Source organism: Sphaerodactylus townsendi, linkage group LG07 (assembly GCF_021028975.2).
Source record: "Sphaerodactylus townsendi isolate TG3544 linkage group LG07, MPM_Stown_v2.3, whole genome shotgun sequence".
Lineage (NCBI taxonomy): Eukaryota > Metazoa > Chordata > Lepidosauria > Squamata > Sphaerodactylidae > Sphaerodactylus > Sphaerodactylus townsendi.
In genome coordinates, this window is record NC_059431.1 from 91,437,331 (window position 1) to 91,450,702 (window position 13,372).

General features: G+C 41.1%; 1 protein-coding gene across 4 annotated transcripts in view; it reads right to left on the bottom strand.

The window, feature by feature from the left end:
• The window catches only part of LINGO2 (leucine rich repeat and Ig domain containing 2), an 837,999-nt gene that overhangs the window by 67,211 nt on the left and 757,416 nt on the right, over positions 1-13,372 (bottom strand). Inside the window, exon 1 of one of the 4 annotated variants that reach the window (XM_048503788.1) lies at positions 5,408-5,491. The exons of the other annotated variants lie outside the window; for them this stretch is intronic. The gene's annotated coding sequence lies outside the window, so the exon portion shown is untranslated. Of the gene's footprint in view, positions 1-5,407; positions 5,492-13,372 lie in introns of those variants that run through there. 4 annotated transcript variants of the gene reach the window in all.

The following is a 13,372-nucleotide window of genomic DNA, read 5'->3' on the forward strand; positions in this document are numbered from 1 at the left end:
TAACTGGAAAAAAATGTACTAAATCAAGAATATGTTGTTCCTTCATGAGAGAAACAAGGACATTCCTTCTCAGAGCTCTGTTTCCCCTGTCAGCTTTAATCTGCCATGAATTTCTTGTTTGTTCCTTTGAGAGGCTCTGCGACTTGGTGGAAGCAAATTTGCTCCAAGCCTTAAAATATGGTTACCACGTGTATCATTCATGCTTCCTGGAAGGGCAAACAACAATTCTTAAAATACATGTTTCCCTGCAGAGTTGGACTAACATTTGATTTAATTCCTGATTTGAGTAAAAAAGAAATCAAACATAGCACCTCCCTAGGGAAACTGTATTTTAATTAAGGAACATTCCCACTAGATTTCTCTCAGCCCTCTTGGATTTGACTTCTGAAACATGTTTCCAACCAGACTGAGTAACCCTTTACTCAGCTCAAGACACATGATATCCTTTCTGCTATTTATACAACTACAGTTGAACTGAAAAGGATTTACTTTGTCTAGATCAGACTTAGATGCTTTACCGCCCCTTGTATATAATGTATTTGCCTTGCTGTTAAATTAAACGACAATGGTCAAGATTTTTTTCAGGAACTTCTCTCACTCTGGTGGTAGGTGGCAAGATCATGTTCTACGATCTGAAGTAGTCATCATGGGGCATTACATGTATTTTCTTGTAGTCATCCAGGGGTATTAATTGTATTTCTTCAGTTGGGATGGTCTCCAGCACTTGCTATTTGTAAATGGTTTCTGATGTCAAGGGCACTTTTGGTGAAGACCTTTAAATAACAAAGTAGCAGGTCAGCTTTTGCAAGCAGAACCACACCTGCTACCTAAATGGGAACATTCCCTTGAGAACCTGCCTATTAAAATATATGTTCCTATGAATAATGTAAACTGATGTGCTATTAATTCTGATGAAAAACAGCCAGATAGAGGAAGAGGTGAAGAAAGGTTATGCTATGACCTCTGAGAATGTTTCCTCTGTTATCTGTAAATAGCTTTAACTTTCTTTATTCATACTCATCAACCTGAACCCTACAAAATTAAGGCAGTGCTTCCTCACACTGCTCCCCATTTCTACAGATTATTGGTGACATGGTCAGTTTTTACTAATTCCTTTTCTCTAGAAGTTTAGGATTATGGAAACAGAAGACACATTAAAAAATGTAAAAGTAGCAACTGATCCAGCACCAGAATTCAAGGTCTGTCCTGCTCTATACTTTAGTTCTAACATCATGAAGATCCCTGATGAAGATGAGCTTGAGCAGACCAGGAGGACCCACGTCTTCTCTATGTAGTAATATTTCCAGTACTTGGGAACAGGGGTGAAAAATAAAGTTACTCTTCATTTACCCGTGTTCTGGAATCTTTGATAGAAATGGTACCAATTTCAATGACTTATAGTTTTGATAAAATCCCTACTGGTTCCAATGAGAATGTAGTGATGGGGTAGCAGAGCGAATCACATTCTGAATGCTGCATGTGAAGAGCATATCCTTTTGTGGAAACCATGTGAACCTCTATCCACTTATATCAAATTGAAAAATCTGAAGCTGTAACCCTTAAAAGAAAGATTAAATGCTATGCAACACAGAAACAGTCATATAAATATTTACTTCAAATCACCTTGCTATTTCTTTGCATCACTTGTTAAGTGAGAAATATTTGGACAACTTAATTTCACACAGCCCCTTTTCAACAAAGTTGCAGACATTTCAAAAAGTACAGCAAATTTAAGAGACAACGATTGTGGTTGGGAAACAAAAGTCTTCAGGCATCCCAGACCTCCTGAAATACTTTGCACAGCCAAGTGATGGAAAAGAACATGAATGGGGTCTCTCACTCTGGGTTTTTGAGGCACAGCAGTCTTGTGAAAGCAGAGATGCCACGACTCCTGTGTGCATTTGCTGATGGCAGTGTTTCCTTATGAGGATTGCAAAGAAATAAATAAAGCAAAGGATCTTGTCAGACAGCAAGATTTGGGCACTACCTCATCTTTTTAATAAACCACTGAGGGAATTAGCAGAGGCTTCTCTTACTACAAAGTAATGGCTCCATCAGGTGCAATTAGCACCCAAATGAAACACTGAAGCTTGCATGAAAGGTAAACAGTTCTTTATTCTGAATGGGGGCTCCCATACTAATTAACCCTTAGAGGACTAAACAATCACCCTTTATGCATCACACATTTCCCTATAACATGCACCAACATTATTCCTCCTAGCATTTATAGTCATAATAGTCAATCAGTAGCTACAATTGGGCTTTCATACAAGTTCCTTTCAGTGGACAGAATTCCCGAAAACTCATAAGTCCTTGGGGCATACTGCTTTGGTACGGCACCATTCCTGAGGGAAGAATGAGAAAAAGAAATAATGGCACTGCCAATAAAGATTTGTGGTGACACATTATTCCAAAAAGTATTGCTACAAGGGAAGTTGCATTTCCAGGAACTGTCACAGCTGCTCCACTCTCTGTGTATACATACTGGTTTAGGGGCCAATTTATACCGATGGGTGAGGTAATATATGGAGGAGGAATCTCAGGAGCACACATCTGAGAAATCAATTGTACTTGACTGACATTCCTTGCCTCCGTGTGTTTGCACAAAAATGCAATCCCTTAGTCTACTCTAATAAAGTATAATATAGTTATTTTCAAAGCAAAAGTTGATGTGTCACAATCATTCCACTCAAACATCGAAACTTTAAAAATCAGGGCAAGATGTGAAATCACTCAAAAGTGTGCCCTTTATCTCTTTGATAACCCCATCCCGACATATTTACATAACAGACATTAATAAAATAAAAAGTAGCTGTGGGAAGTCATATTCTATGGGGGAATACATTGTTGTGGGATGAAAGCTTAGTGAAATTACTTTTGTGGGATGGAATGGTTGATAGGATAGACAAAATAGCCACGGTAAATGGAGACAGAAGAACACAGATTGTGGAGTTGATTGGCTGTCATTGGAGACAGGAAGCATGTAAATGGAAGAACATCTTCTTGGGCAAGGTACAACATTTTTGTTCCAATTCTCCATGATACTTGGGGTAGTTTTCTTTGAGCTTGTGCATTATAATATAAGACGTGGACATGATTTTTCTGTTACAAGGAGACAGATGGTATGTTTCATTGATTTGTTTACTAGCAAAGTTGAGGATTACAGCTTGAACTAGTTGTCCTTTTCCATATCTTTATCAAGGGAGACCAAAAGCTAGAAATATTGCCAATTCAGAGTCATTCAATGGAATGGAAAGCTACTTTCAGGCCATTTTGAAAAGAAATGACTGATATATTCCATTCCATGTTCTACACATTTCTTCCCGCTTAGCCTTTAATTGCTTTCACAACAGAAGTGATGTAATAAAAATGAACTGATTCCCTCCCTGAAATCCCATAATGTAGGGCTATTAAAGTTTAATTAGTAGCGGACCCAACGTTTTTCTGATACTTTCAGCACTGGAACTATCCATATGTCTCTGATAACACAAGTGGGTTACTGGTTTTTTTTTTTTCATACTAGGCAACATGAAGGACTGCTGCCCTCCGTTTGTCTAAATTATGAATAATTTTTAGAGGAAACCCAGTGAAGTCAGCAGGACATATAAGCCATGGAATCTGGCATGGTGTAGTGCCTAAGAGAATGAGTTGTGATCCAAGAGGTTCCTAGTTGAAATTTTACCTCTGTCCTCAACTCATCAAGTGACCTTAGGTAACCCATATTCTAGTTACCTATCTGGAAGTCCTCTATCTAGAAGACAGTGATAGATCATTTTCCTTTCCCCAAGGTAATCTCCCAATTCATGTGGTTATTACAACCCGAGAAACCATCCTTCACAGGCTAATAATAGAGAGAAACAAGAGGCTAGATTAACAGCATTTTCCACTGATGAACTTTATAATTCAACCCAGGATCTTTGCATCCTCCCATTTTGACCACTAACCAGAAATATTGAATATAACAGTCATAAGAAAAGATGGAACGTAATTTGCTTGATAATTATTCTTTTCACAAATGGGCCATCTTTTGCATGTTCAGTCCATGATTCTTCCTTATCTGCTATATCATTGAGCAAGAAACCAGTATGGCTTGACAGTAGAGTGCTTTGTGTCTTGAAGGCATGGATGACTCCAAAATATAGCAGTTACTGCATCAAAATATTTCCCTCTACTCTATCTCTCAACCTTTCAGTTAGCAATTCATACTATAAATTATAAATATAGTATGAGTCACAATTTTATATACTCCCAGCCTATAACGTAAGCATTTACGCTATATTAGCAACATATCTGCTTCTGAATGCTTGTTTTCACTCAGGCTTATTTTTCTGCAGTTTTCCATGCATATAGGAACTGGGACTCATATGATTCTGGCGGCCTAATCATTAATCAATCTCAGGTCATAGATAGGAAGCATCAAATGACCCTGGAATAGTGGTCTGATTAATGGAAAGTGGTCATAACAAGCTTATGTGAATTTCACACAATTAGAGTCAATGTATTTCTTATTTCTGGATGCTGGGGCCAATCAACTCATTCTCTCCCTGCGAAAATCCCATGGTATTTGACTAGCCATTGTTGAAAATGCTGGGTTAAATGGAACAGCCCAATCTGGGTGCAGGAGACAGTAGAGCAGTGGCCAGGGTTATGCCACCATGCTGTTTCCAAAGAGGCAATCAGCAACATGAGTGCCAGGGAAGAATGAGAAACACTCTTCTCTCCCAGGAAAGCACATAGCAGCACATGACCCTTTTGGGTAGTGTAAATCTGCAGTGCTGAAGGGGGGCATTCCCAGGCTGAAACTGCATGGGGAGCACTCCCAGAAATGCCCTCAGAACACTCTCACCCATGCTGGTGCAGGCTCCTGTGGCAGAGGGTTGCTGGCATGCATGGCTGCTTCTACTTTTGGACCCCGCACAACAGTCACCTTATTTACCCCTTATTTACCCCTTGCACCCATGTTGGTGCAACCCTACCCTTCCAAAGCTCCATTCATGCTCCCCGTCAACTTTGGATTGCACAATTAATCTGACTCATCAAGACAATTTTTACATTGTATTTAATCCAGGAATACCTTTACAAGGGTGGGGGTGGGGGGAGATACAGTCTGTTTATTTTAGCATGGGTTGTGGAATTGCTTTGTTTTTAACATCGGTCAGAGAATATTTTCTTTTTATGAGATATATCTAGGTAGCAGGCCATGGCGGTCAATACCACAATGTCACAGGATAGGGCTACTAGGGATCTGTTTTCTTCATAGGCCTCCCTAAAAACTCAGCATCATTCTCCCATAGGATTTTAAAGCCGGAAATCTGGTCAGAACAACAGTGCCCAATACATTCTGTCTTTTCTCCTCTTATCTTCTATGCAGAAGCTAATGAAATATGGATCAAACATTCTTTCTCACCTCTCAAAAGTTGTCGGTCAGGTCGTGTATGTGGTCTAAAATCTGCTGTTTCCCAAAGGCTTTAAGCGGCTTGCATTTAAGGATGTCCATCTTTAGCCCCATTGTCAGAAACCCACTCAGAATCTCTTTTCCTTCCATCAAGTTGTGTGTTTCTGGTGTCATTCAGTCGTCACACTGTTGATTCAGTGTGAGCAATAATGTATTATTCATATTTTTTCCTGAGTTCATCAGTGTCTCAGCTTGTTATTCTTACCATTCCACAGAATAATAGAGCTTAGTGAGGCAATTTATCCTCAACTACAGCAGTGTGTGTAGGTAATAGCATCTATTCACGAATGTTAGGAAGAGGGAAAAAACAACTATATTTAATCACCATTGTTCCCCCAGAGATTTAGGACACAATGCAACTCTCTGCAGCTCTCCCAACTCACCCGTTTTAAAACACAATCTTCTGGTGAAAGTCATTAGAACACAATGCATTCTAAGCTAGAAAATTCAGTTTCATATCCTCATTCAACCATAGGTTCACCAAATGGCCTTGAATAAGTTGTCTTCCCTCTGTCTTAGTTTCCCCTTCTACCAAACAGTCCAACTTCCTTTGCAAGATTGTGATGCGTGACATATTGTTAGCCAGCCTGCATCTAGTTAGTGCCTTCAAGTGCCTTCTGCATTTCAGTACACTACATTATTCTAACAATGCATTTTCATCCCACCTGGCTTCCTGCATCCCTCTAATTTTTTTCTAAGCATCAACTGTTTCCTGCATCCTCTCACAGATTAGGAAATGGGAAGAGGATGTACTTCATGTCAGTGAAAATGAGGAAGGCTACAACTGAGTTACATGCTGCTTTGTGTAAGAAGGATTGCCATTTTGGATTTCAACACTGAGGAAATTAAATTTTATTTTGGAAGGGTTAGGGGAAGTGCGATTCTCAGCAGGGTTAATGTTTTGTACATATTAAAAATTAAACTGCAAAAGAGAGAGAGAGAGAGAGAGAGAGAGTGCAGCATCTTTGTTAGTAGTTAATTCCTCCCTCCCCAGAACTCTTAAAAAGTTATTGTAGCTAGTTGCATACAAGCAGTTTGAGCACTCAGAGAAAGTGCTAAAATGGAATTTCATTTCCTTCAGCTAATGTAGGGAAGACAGTTTGGACTGAACACAGCCTATAGTACCAGTCCACATTTTCTGTTTAGTAGCCCATTTGGGCTATACAAACCCATGTTAGTCGCCTGTATTTTGAGTGGCTCAAAAAAGCAACCTTTTGTTAAGTTTCTGTGCCTAGTCACAATTTTGATTCTCCACAGATGACCCTGTAAGAGTCTGGGATAACAAAACATTGTTTCTCTCAACAAGTCCTTTTGCAGCACAAACTGAGCTTCACTGCATGAATGGCAACTTTTCTGCCTTCCCATCCTGCCTCAGTCTTTTATGACCCTCCTCCCCAAATTGTACGCCACTGGTCACTGGACTTTTAGGAAAACCTTGGAGTCAAAATGAAGGGCTTCGGTGAGAAAGGAGGAAAAGCCCATGCTTTTCCCTTTGTACCAGGCAGGAAATGGATAGGGTAGTTTCTCCCACGGTTTGTTTGAGAACAAAGCATGCAGAACAAAGGTAGCAGCAATATGGAATTACAGGGTTCTCCTCTTTTGTCTGCCTGGCTAAGATATGGTGCTGTTCCTATAATAGTGGTGGGGGGGGGAGGGGATCTGTCACGTTTTCTTCTTAGGGGATCATTAAGTCTTAAAACTTTTGTGGAATGGAGAATGGATGATGGATCAACACCACAAAAAGCAAAAAGACCATAGTATATTGTAATATATCTTCATTTGAAATGCAACATCAAAATGGTTAATCCAAAAAAGAAAGTACTGCATAAATGTGCACGGATGCACAAAAGAACAACATTTATGTGGGAAAATATACGAAATAAAATTTTGGTCAGAGAATAAAAGATGAAAAAAGGGTGAAAGAGCATAAGTCTCACTTGTGACACCCTAGCCAGGCAACCTGATCACCTTTTCTTCTTTCTTACAATATGTACATACTGGGAATACAGAACAGAATGAACTTAGCTCATTGACTTTTCTCTGGCCAACACAGGAAGCACACAGCACAAATTACAGACTAGATGGACTGCATTAGCACAGCTCATGTGACAAGATTTTACCTTCTGCTGTTGCTTCAGGTAACACAAAATCCAAGTAAGACAGAGGGATTGCCGATGATCCCTCATTTGCCAGCCCTTTGCAGCAATTCATGTTATCATTCTCACTGATGGGGATCAAGACCAACTGGATCCCTTTTCCCTCCCCTTTCAATCATAGTTAACTGTTGTGCCCAAAAGGCAGTGCCTAGAAAGTCTCAGCAAAACCTTATTATTATATGGAGAGGAGGAGGAGGATGTACTTATTTGTACACAAGAGTGCCTCACAATCAGATGAAATGCATTTTGTATCTATGAGACCATCTCTCCTGAGAAACTGTGCTTAAAGCTCCAGACACTTTGAAAGTTATTTGCTACAGTATCTAGAAAAGTGTGTGTGTTCTGTTTATTTTGCCAAGGAGTTATCGTATCACGTAATCTCAATGATTTATTCAGGTGCATAAATACACTGGTTTATCTCAAGCTTCAGCTATACTAGATCATGGTAACGAAGCCTGTATGATGTTCATGCCTCTTAACATTTCCATCACAAAAAGGAATAATGCTAAGATTATGTTAGATACATAAGGTTTGAAATGGATGTAAGGTTATATCCAAAGGGCTATGTTGAGGCATGTATTGTTAGCTCTTCCTCTTCCACTATGCACTGCTTACTTGACATAAATGGATATTGATTCTTTTTTTAAAAAAAAAGGCTCATGGATTAGCTCTGGGTGAGGAAGCTGAGACTGAAGCTGGTAGTCTTTGCCTACACCTTCCATTGCCCACGCTACATCAGAGTGCTGAAAACATGATGGAGGCATGATTAGATACACCAGTTCTTGCGGGATTAGATGCTCCTCTGGCTTGCTACGGCCTTATTCTATGGGAGCCTTTGCTATGGCCTTATTCCTTTGGCTTTAGCTGTTTTTGGAAAGGGTGTGTTTAAAAAATCAAGAAAATTTGGATTTGGGTATACTGGACCCCCAATTTTTTGGGATTCCTGAATATTCCCAAATTTTTGTATTGGTATTTTTTTTCTTGTCAGAGTTTTTAATCAGGAATCTGGAAACAAATCACCTTCATTATAGCCTGTGGGGAGTCTTTCTGGGGCTCTGCAGGGCTGTTTAAGTTAGAGACACCTGATTTCCTGCATAGTTTCTGGTGACTCTTCTTAGAAGAACTCCCAAGTTTGGTAAAGATTGGGTCAGGGGATCCAAGGTTATGTCCTCCCCAAAAAGTGCCCTCATCCATTGCACACTGTTTCCAAAAGAAGAAAAATGGGGGATACATAAAATCAGACCCCTAACTCAACCTTTAGCAAACTTGTCTGCTCTTTAAACTATGCTGAACATGTGGTACCCCTGCCTTAAAAAAATCCCACAGAGTCATGGAGCAGAAGGGGTTCTTTTTAAACTTTAAAGTGCTCTGGGGTTTGAGACATATGTGCTGAAGTGGAGTTTTTTTTTTCCTAAAAAGGGTCTGTACTAGTTTAGTCACCAGTTCTGAAATGATCCTGGAAAAAATGCTAATTTTCAGCATTTTCGGGTTTGGGATTACCAGCTATTGTTTAAAAGCTGCAAAAAAGCTGCAAAATGCCGATAAGGTATTTTCCAGCTTTCCCTCCATCGGATGGTGGTGGTAGGTCCTTTCCTCCTGTAGTCATTGCATTCACATAGGGATTACAGTCAAGGGGCTCACAAGAACATGCTCTTTAGCAGCCCCTACAATGACAGAATCCCTTGGAGATAAAGACTATTGGTCTTGACTGACCATAAGAGGATGTATCAGCCACATCCCGGGTAAGCTGCCAGCTGTGGACAAAGTGCACACATATGGTACACCAGTGAAATTCATCTTCCTCCCCAGGATCTCCAGAAGGCCAGCCAGGGCAGGATTTCATTCATGCTCCCTGTAACACAAAGAGCTACTAGAAGCTGCTGAAGAATATAGTTGTGACACTGTTTCATACAAACCAAGCATGCTGCCTCGTCCTTCCCTCCCACCCCTATGGCCGTGGCTTCCATTGAAGGTACAAGGGATAATTCATTCATCCTTACTTACTGGAATGAAGAACATGAAGTTCCCATGCCTTTCCAGCTATTGCCCCTTCTGCACAGAAGGCAAAAGTAATCGTGAGATGGCAAAAAATATTCAAGTGATCTCTGAAAGTTTGTTTATTGCCAGAATTCTGAAGAAAGGTTCACTGGAGCAGTATCTGCCAAGCTAGGACACAGTGCCAACTTTTTCTAGATCCCCCCCTGGTCCTCCCCACCATGAAGCTTTGTTACTCTTAGGAGTCTATAACTCAGCTATATAAATCACTCCAGCCTGAAACTCAGAATACAAATGTTGAGTCCTTCTTTAGAGTGGTTTCACACTTTAGATCAGTGGTTCTCAATCTGTGGGTCGTGACCCCTTTGGGGGTTGAATGATCCTTTCATAGGGGTTGCCTAAGACTCTCTGCATCAGTGTTCTCCATCTGTAAAATGGATAAATGTTAGGGTTGGGGTTCACCACAACATGAGGAACTGTATTAAAGGGTTGTGGCATTATGAAGGTTGAGAACCACTGCTTTAGACAGTAACAGTTCAAAAGACATCATTTGGGCCTGGAAGGTCAATTCTTACTTGCAATCAACTGGAACCTTTAGCCCCCTTCTACAATTGCAACTGCCTATGAAGAGTCCCAGCTCAGGGTGATAGCATAAATAATCAGTCATCAAACACACATTTAACCCAATGGACCATTTAATGGGCTTTGTCGAAAAATATAGTGTGAGCTATAATAAAAGCTCTAACCTCAAAAGCTAACAAAATTCCCAATCCACAAAAAGCAAGTAGATACAATAGAATCTTTCTTTCCTCAAAACTATTATTAAACATTTGTATTCTTTTGCTTCAGATTCATTGTTCTGTCACTTTAGCATCACAATTAGCAATTAATTATCACAATTAACTGTTCAGCATTGACAAGCCATCCATCATTGACTGGCATATATACAACCATCCACTGACTTCATAGCTTCTACCTATCCAGCTCTGGAAATTTTGGGGAGGGGCATTCAGCGAATCTTCAGGAATAGCATACAGTTTGCCATAGGGTGAGAGAATTCATGCAAGTAGCCACTCTGCTTTCCAAAGACTTACCAATAGTCAGTGCCACTAATGTGTTATATTGCAAGCTGTTTGGATATGTGTTTATGTGCATGGGGCATCCATCACTTCCTTTCAAAGATTTAGCTCCCAGTTACCCCAGAGATGGAACTGACTAGCAATTCAGGATTTTAGCAAGAATTCGAAAAAAAGTCAAGGATAGGTACAGTGATTTACTTGGGATAGGTACCAGAAAATAGGTATTGTCCCTGATAACTAGGGACAACCATACATGAAACAAGAACTATGAAAAACATTTGGGAATAGCAGGATCTTTATCTGATTTCAGAAGAGAAATAAACTTGGTGCCAAGTAAGGTCCTGTGGGGAGATCATAACTTGTTATGACACCATTGCCACTAATTATGATGAGACCCTTATATAGCACTTGAGAAACTTTTTGAAGTACAACTGAAAAAAATGTTTCATTTGTCTCTTTTGGAGGAGTGAGAATATAGTTTCTAACAATAATTAAGGAAAAAGAATTCCCCAACAAGAATGGAGGAACCTGAGATGCAGATGTTTAAGTGTTATATTGTCACTCCATATCTAGCAAGGTGGCTCATACACAAGTATTTAAACTTTTATTTTCTACTGAGAGTGATTTCTCATGACAGTCAGTGGTTTGTTTCTTAAACTTAAGCTTCTTTTATACAGTGGTTCTTTAGTTGGAGGAGTCAAGAATGTTAAAAAAAAACCTCCCCAAATTTATCCTTTAAACTGGCCTTGGATGACTCCTTTCAGCAAACCTATTTCAAATTAATCTCTTAGGAATCACTCTATCAAACTTAGCGCTAACCCTAACACCGCCCCCCCCCCCCACACACACTGATTTCTGAGGCCGTTTCTGCACGGCGGCGGAAACGGCTGGGTCGGCGCATTTCGCGCCGACCCGAAGACGCTTTGGACCGTCCCTTGCAATCGACGCGGTCCCGGAAGAGGGCGGACGCCGCAGGCGCCGGGCTGAGCTGGCGGACTGGCTTCGACTTTGGTGGTGAGTCATATAGACACTTTATTCCGGTGGACGCCGCTTCAGGTTCTGATACGCCTCCTGGCCCTGCACGCCTTCCATCGGTTGCAGGTTGGGGGGCGTATCCCCAGGCCTCGGCGACGCGGAGGCCCAGGGATAAGCGTAAGCGCTGGGTGCGGGAGGCGGCGTGAAGTCGCTGCCGTCATCAGCCTCTCAGCAGTTGCTTCCACGCGGCATTTAAAAAAAGAACGCTTCCCAGCGCTCTGGAATACGCCGGGCCAGCGGGCCAGCTCGGGCGGCGTTGAGGGCGGCGCGCTGGCTGTAAGTTGCAGCTGCACCCCTGCAGGATCGACCGCCTGGAGACGCAAGCTTTCACCGCCTCCAGGCCGCCATTTCTGGCCCGTATGAAACGGCCTAACATTCTTCTCCCATGGTGTAACTTGTCTCATAATATGTTACAAAAGCAGACAAGATAGCTGTTTGTTTCTTTTACCTACATATTTAAAAAACCTGACAGGCAGTTGTATTTAAACCTGCCAAAATAAAGTTGTTTCAATGCAGCAGTTTGCATATGCATGCATGTATTTAGTGTAATTTAATGCATTTTTTGCATGAGTAAATTTGTGCTTTGGTGTTAAAGAGTCACAGACAGCTTCAGAAATTCCATGAAGAGACAACAGCAAACATAATTCTTTTCTTGTTTAGTGCATTAGAACCATTGGGATAATTGTCACTGTGAGCAAAGTACACTTGTTTTAAGATGAATAATACAGTTCAGAAAGGTTGCATTAGCTTTCTCTTTATTCACAACACAGAATGGGTTTGAAAAGAGCTAAACGTAATTGGCAGGAATTCTGTGCAAAGACCCTAGAGACAAGAGTTCTTCGTCAGCCCGAATTTCCAAAATGTAATAAGGATAGGGTATTTGTTAGAGCTGTATGCTATATTTCTAATGAAATGACATATTTCATAAGAATCATGTCCTTTGCCACAGGAGATGCATCCTGCATTAAGATTTAATGACCACAGAAGTAGCTCAACCCAATATTAAGAGCTGCCAACACATACTGTAGAATTTGTGCTCCTCTGCTCCTTTATTGAGAGCAATTCAGACAGAAAGGACAGGCTGTCCATTAACGTCAGCTCACCTGTTAAGATTGACTCTTAAGAAACAGAAACATTTTGCTATGCTTTCCAAAGTCACTGAATGCTCTGTTGTGGACAAATTTTCCTTGCCCACAATGGCTGTGGGGGGGAATGGCATTCTGCAAATGATGCAATAGACTTTATTTTGACTGATACCATCTTTACACAAAAAAGAAAAAAAAAGTTAAGGGTATCCTTTGATACCAGGTTGCACTCAACTCATACCTTTGTTTTCTCTGACCTATTTCTAGCAGTCTAAACTATGGCCCTTTCCGCACAGGCCTCCGGGCGCCCTCACACCGGCAAGAATTCTGCCACTGTGGGGGTGGAGGCCAGCGTGGGGGTGGAGGCAGAGGCTGGCGCAGGAGAGATCATCTGGAACACGCTACAGATTCTATCTCAGATATTTACCTCGTCGCTGTCGTCGCCTCTGTTAGCCTTGTTAAGCAGGACATGATGCCCTCCAACCTCCAGGTGGGGTCGGAGGGACAGCGTGGGCAGGGGCTGTGTAGAAGACAGCAGGGACGACTTACTGGTAAGTAAGCAGAGGG